This window comes from Aythya ferina, assembly GCF_964211825.1.
Source record: "Aythya ferina genome assembly, chromosome: 2".
NCBI lineage: Eukaryota > Metazoa > Chordata > Aves > Anseriformes > Anatidae > Aythya > Aythya ferina.
This window is the reverse complement of record NC_140297.1, coordinates 133,081,767-133,089,036: the sequence shown is the minus strand read 5'-3', so window position 1 is coordinate 133,089,036 and position 7,270 is coordinate 133,081,767.

The following is a 7,270-nucleotide window of genomic DNA, read 5'->3' as shown; positions in this document are numbered from 1 at the left end:
ATACAGCTTTGTCTAATTGCTATAATTTCTTTCAGTGTTTCCTACAGCCTTTTTCCAAATGCATGCTTTGCTCTCAAGTATCTAGATAAGATGGTTCAACAGAAGCTAATAGAGGCTGTCAAAGCTGTGACTCGGACTGCTCTTATTCTCACTGAAATCTGTAGCAAACCTCCTGTTGATTAAAGCTGTATAGGATAAAGCAGTGAATGAGGCTGAAAGACTAGAAAAAATAGTGTCTGGCAGGCCAAAATCTCATGCAATAAAACCCCATCTCTCTCTGGGACATTCGGTTACCAGACAAATGTAATAACATGGATCAATATGAAAGAGTAAATCACCCACTGCCAATGTTTTAATAAATGGAACCTCTGAATATATTCTCTCCTGCCCTGTTGTAAACTTGCTCCTTCAGCTGGAGGGTTGGGGCAATCTTGTCACCTTGACCACCCCTTACAAGCAAACTGCTTCCTCATGATAAGATGCTAACCTTGGCACACCAACAATGTGCTGTCAGGAAATATTTAGATTTACCCTTGGAAAATGTGTTAGATCAGACCTGGCAGCAGTGGCACCAAGAACCATGAGTAACTGATGCAATAGGACCACTACTGTCTTATGGAGAGGTTTCTCATGAGGAAGACCGAGAAAGAGATATTCACAGCTGCACCTGTGCAAAGAATTTGGCTTCCCTGCAGTCCTCTAGGGAACTTCCCCTCCTTCTTTCACCAAAGAAGTAGTCTTCTATGGATTTGCACTATTGTGATGTGTGGTCTAATATCCCATAACAAAAACAAACACTTGTTTTTTAATTATTTTCATGGTACCATACAGGCCATTTCTGCCATGGCAACATTTGCTTGAGGCAAGGTCCAAAGTAGCCATCATGTCTTCTATCTAAAAAAAAAAAAAAAAAAAAAAAAAGAGAGAGAGAGAGAAATGCAAGTGAAATGCCTGAAATGGTCACTCTCCTTCTACTATTCAGAGTGCTTTCAGCCCTTAAACAAGCCCTGTAGGATTAGGCAAGACTTTACAAGGCTGCTAGCGAACAATGCATTTTGCATTTCCATTACATGTCCCACTGCGAAGTTTGTAACTTGGATTATTTCATCATTTGGTGAAGGGAAAGAAAGGCTCCAGAGAAAGCCTCCAGACAGCTTTAGATAATTATTGCAAATGAAAGCTTTGCCAAGACCTACAGAATTGTTTCCTATTTCACTCATTGTACCCTGCTTCTGGCCTCCTAGTTTTCCCTGGTATGAACATTGCTGACCTATCCTCTGATCCCTTAGCCTTCCTTCCAAGTATTTGTTGTATGTGTATTTCTTTCTTCAAGTGACATTTTAACTCATTCAAGCATATTTGATTGATGAGAGGGAGGTGGAGAACAGATGTTTGGCTCAAGCACCAGACACTTACGTACAGGAGATCAAGCTATAGGCCAGTCTGAAATCTAATTTCTGTAATAGTACAAGTTGTGAAAAGAACATAGACTGAATTCAAATAAATGCTTCAATATAACAACGCTGTAAGTATAAAATAGTAAATATTAAAACCTAATTGTGGTCAAGGCCGTGACATACACAGTATCTATATTCATATTCTGTAGATCTCCAAGAATAGTGGTATCCAATTACTCCAATGGCATGGTTAGACAAATGATAAGATTGAGCAACTACCAAACCATTGTTCCCAAAGGTTATGCTTTGAAATCTGTAAGCATAACAAAAAAAGTGACCGGTATTGCTACAGGGCTGGAGCTACCATTAAGTAGGAGATTTCTTAGGTAGTCAGTATATCATGGAAATTAAAACCTGGTTTTTAAATGTCTAAACAAGGAGTTAAGTACCAGTTTGAAAATACTGACTTGATATGACTACTGCAAAGCTACAAAGAAAAATGGTGTGATGTTAGGAGGAGAACAGGGATTCTGCTTAGATCTCCCATGCTGGAGGTGGCTCAGCCTCCTAGATCAGACCTACCATTAAAACACAGCTTTCCAGAAACACCTTCCATTGCTCTCCATGAGACAAATATATGATCTGCCCCTGACCTGAAGTCATGTCTTACACATCCAGGTTTCCAGGCTTTCCGTGAACAGGAAAGCTCCCTCTTTCCTCATAGAAAAAGAAGAGGGTACCCAATTTGTAATTGCTCTCATCTTCCTTAATCTCACCCGCACACTTTGACTGCAGGTTTTGACTGCAGGACCATCTGGTTTTAGTCTGACTGCATACCTAATGAAGATGGTGGCTGTTCCTATAGTTAAATCAACATTCATTTATGTGCTGGCTTTTGTGACACAAAAGTCACAAAAACTTTAAATTTCTGCTGAAAGACAACAGACTTACAAGCAGAACAAGCATTAACAGAAATTTCACAAGTAAGGAGAAACACAAGAAAGACTTACAACAGGATTTTGAAGATGCATTTTGGCACCTAAAATGAAACCTGGGCTGACTGCTGGTGGCTAAATCCAATAAGAATTCCAAAAAGCATATGCCTGCCTGCGTCTCTCATTTATAAGACTGGAATGTGCTGGAATGCTGTGTGCAGTGGTGCCCATGAAGCAGCCAGCAGACAGAGAGTTAAATGTCCAGACTGAATGGGGACAAGTTGTCACACAGGTACTCCATGAGGACTCAGAAAGGAAAGAGGCCACTAGTGAAGTCCCAGGTGGCAGAGCTGTTCAGGGCACTCCTAACAAACACCAGAAATGTTAGCCATGGCCCTTCATATGAGCAACTAGAGAGGGACATGATTTGGCCATGGTTAACTATTGCTAGAAAGCTCCTCAGCACAGTTTTGGCAAATGTCAGCTACAGCACTCTGTGAGAGAGCCCAGATGTGGTGAAGTCAAGGTTCCCAATAGACCATACAGAGGAAGATACCCAGGAAAGTTCAGCTGCACATGCCTTTTTTTCCAGGACCAGAAAATGGGCCCTAGTTTTTATTTAACATGATAGGCATAGCTCTTAAGTTCTGCTGCAAAGCACAGCAGACATGCTTGATTTTTTCTCTGGAGGCTTTGAAGGAGTCCATCAGGAGGCATCTGCTACACTGCTTTCAACGTGAACACTTCACTTCTGTAACTGGATAGTATTTACATTGTGGGTGTGATATTATTCCTCTCTGTAAACCCAGAAAATAAAATAAAAGTGATGGCTACAATAATATGCAAAATAATAATAATAATAATAAAATAAAATACAAAATCTTTTTAGCTATCTAGCCATTGATTTGGTTAGTGGTTTTAAACTTTGGCTGGATAGCTTTCCCCCTGCGAAACAAGAAAGGTAACACTAACTGCCAATAAGAAGCATTCGGTAATGTTTGTACAATGCCTACCAAGGAAAGAGTGCTAAGTACTAGGAGTGAAGCACATCTCAACACTCAAAGATCTGCATGTTAAATAGTTGACCCAGTGCCCAGACTGGGATGACTACTAACTCCAAAGAGGCTGGAGATAGCCTTAAGCCCTAAGAGAAAAGAAACCTAGTACATCCATACAAGCAACACCATGTAAAACACAAATGAGCAGCAATAAACACTTTTCAGAAAAATATGTGGATCTTTCTTTATTTTGAGGCAAAGAAGTTCAGACAGTCACATTTTCTTCTTGCATCAATTACCATATGCAAAATACAAGAGAAAATTCTTGTGTTTAATCTTTGATCTTTCTTAATTTTCAACGAGTTTTAGCAGGAGCTTAGTGCAAGCGACTCCACAACATACAGGGAATTACTTTGTCATAAACTACAAACAAACATTCCCAAACACACTGTCATGATGCAACACACCCTCACTAGTCACTAGGGAAAAATGAAGCACAATCTTGAGGCCTCTACATTATTTAAGCAATATCACACACAAGCAGTGGGTATTCTCGAGTGCTGTTCAGCTCCGATATCTTGGGTGTTCCCACTCTGCTATTAGGTGGCCATGTTGCAGGGCTAGATTACTTCCTGATTGCAGTAACACAGAGATGGGGCTATGTAGGTTGTATATACCCTCCACACACTGCCACCGAAACTGAAACACAGATCAGTGGTTAAAATGCCAGTTATCCAATAAATAATAATGATAATAATAATAACACCCCAGAAAGAAACAATTGTTTATTGTCCTGTCCATGCTTACAGCTTCCATCTTTCTGTAACCACAAAGATCTATTTCCAGCTAATCCTCATTTGAGGTTTACTTATAGGAACTAAGAAGCATGTCCAGGGCTCTAAAAGTAGTGCTTAGATGTCTCATAAATGGGAGAGACAGGTTGGCACCTGCTTTCTGGAATTTCACAGAGAATGAGGTGGGAGCTGTGCCACAGCTGAAGGCAGCACCACAGTTCACCTGAATCAGAAAACTGAACCAGAAACTTTTTTTAAATAGCTGGCCAGATTTTCTAAATGAACTGTCATTGGTACAATTGCAAACAAAATCTGTGCAGGGATAATCATCTGTGCTCATTTGTATTTCCTGCATGTGTTTGTCCTTGCACAGAGCTTGCCCCTAGAGCCGTGGCCGCAGTGTCACCTTCTGCCCACATTCTGCCCAGCTGCTTTGGTTGCCACTGCCCAACCAAGTCAAGTCATGGTGGGCCTACAGAGCTGGCTTGGTAGTGTTGACCTGACCAGACAAATTAAGTATATACACTTCTTTTGATGCCTGGGGGAATAAAATCCAGCTAGAAGGAAACACAAAAACTTAACCATATAGTGGCTGTTTCTGGAGTACAGCGTGAGGCATATGTGGCACTATGCAGTGGTAACTGCTTACAAGGAACAAGTGAGCATTTAAGTACAGTTTCACCCCAATATGGTCCTTTAAATCCACATGGTGCTTTTGGTTTCATCTGAAAGTCATCGTTTAGTTTTTATATAATCTTTTTCCCTTTTGCGAATGGAAATAAGCCCCAAACTCCGCAAGGTACTGACACTCCCCTCCTGTCCGCAGGCCCTGCCTGGAGGCCGCAGGGCGCTACTGGGGCTGCAGTGCCCACGGCCACCTGGCAGCCAGGCCAACGCTTTATTCGCAGTGACACCTATCGGCAAGAGCAATCTGCAAAGCAGATCTTTCCCTGAAGAGTATTTTTGGTGGTCATGCTCCTCCCGTCTTCAGCGTTTTTCTTCTCCTTCAGGGCTCCCTGCTCAGTTGTTCACATTCAGCTCAACATTTTACACTATTGAATATAATTTAGTCTATAATGGTATTTTCAAACCCAATACCTCTTTCCTCAATTAGTCATCCATCTATTTCCAGAGCACATGTCAAAATGGAGGTTTGTTTGTTTGTTTGTTTGTTTTTTAACATTGGCACTGTTTGCCAGTACATGAGAGTGCTGGGCAATCCCCAGTGTTCAGGAGACACAGCTTCTGTGGAGGTAGCATAGCATCAACACTGTGCATTTTTCATTCTTACATACTTGCTTGTTGAATGTAGCTGTCCCGATACTCTCCACAAGCAACGCCAAAGCCTCTCTAGGACCTTGACTGTAGATTTCAAGAGGCTGATGTGATCCAGTTTCAGCTCAACGCCATAACACTCAACACAAGCTGCTCTGTTCTAGAGTCAGAGTCAATCTCCAGCTCTTCCTATAGGGTTTCTGTGTCGATACACATGTAATATGTATATAGTATATAAAGTATATATAGATAAGTGTATATACAGAGAAAACATATATTGTTCAGTATTCTTTCTAAACATTTTAGGAACTATATTTAGGAACAGTAATTACATTAACACCATCAGGCAGTGCATACAGATGAGACCATTTCAAGAATTTGCTGAGGATACTTGCTGAAAATACAACACACCATGTTACAGCAACTCAAAAATTATTAACAGTTTTACTTTGATTTTGCCATATACAGCCATTACTATGTTTCAGTCAGTTCAAAACTAATTCAAATAAGTTTGCTGCAGCAGGTGTTCAGGGAAGGGTTTGTTCTGGGTTTTGCTTCTGTGGTTTGTCTGATCAAGTTTCTATGGACTAGTTTTGAAGATGAGCTAAACTATTTTGAAATGTTGAAATCTTTTTTGGGGGCAGCAGGCTAGAAGTTCTTTGGCTAGTCTCTGCAGACATTTTTAACAGACTTCAAAATCAAACCTGTTGTTGAATAGCGTGGTACTACAACTCTTGTACAGTTAGTTTGATGTCACAATACCAGTAAGAAATTGTTCTTAGTTATATTTGCAGTCAAACAGGTAACAGAAATACTATTTAAAACATCTTCAGCAATTTATTGGATTCTGCAGACCTGGGGACACAGCATTCTTTTGATTATCCATACCTGTGTCTCTGTTTTTTGGTATTACAATGGGAATTTTAAAACAATTTTGAAATGTAAGTTTGTATGTTTGTATGTTTATACCATTAGTGATTTCCAGGTAAACGTTTTACTCATGAAATCAAAAAATATATGAGAAGCTGGAGTTTGAATAGGACAAAAGGAAAACAGAAATCAAAAACCAGACTCTCTGAAAAAAAAAAAAAAAAAAAAAAGAAAAAAAAAGTTTTGATCAGCAAGGATGCTGTAGTGCCTTGTTTTCCTCAAAAAGGCCAAAGTGGTTTTTGTTGTTGTTGTTTTGTTTTGTTTTTAATTTAATTGAGAACACATTTCAGTCTGTTTATGCAATTGTAAACAAGAGAAAAATAAAAAGCAAAATGTTGGCGTGGTGCTTTATTCAAAATATTTTCAAATCAGAGACACGTTAAAAAATCTAAATCAGATCTTCACAAAAAGTGCATTTCATCTTTTTGTTCCATGTGACCCGTATGATTTACATTTGAAAAACAGAAATGTCAGGATCGTTTCTGAATTATTCAAATGTATCTACACAAGCATGTGGGTGAAATTTGATAAAATAGAGTTGACACAGGAATTGTCTCTGCAGCATGTCAATTCTGTTATGTGGAATCTTCTTTTTCCTAAGAGAGTCAGGCGCACTCCTTTCAGAGAAGTCTACTGTCTCCAAACTCTGCTGCACAAATGAAGTCAACAAAGATCACACATGGAAATGGTTCACCACAGTGAAACCTTTTACTCTTCATGAATGATGGTGAGGCTGATGGAAATTGGAAACACAATACTAATTTAGAAACATTTTATTTATGCACTGCAGTGTTATCACCTGTCTTACCAAAATTGCAGACATCCAGAAAAGGCCATCTTTTCATAAAGGAAGAACCTCATGAATAAAAAGTATGGACTTGACAGTATCTAAGAAATTGAGTCATAGACCAAAACTCTGCTAGGTTAGATCTGTACAAACA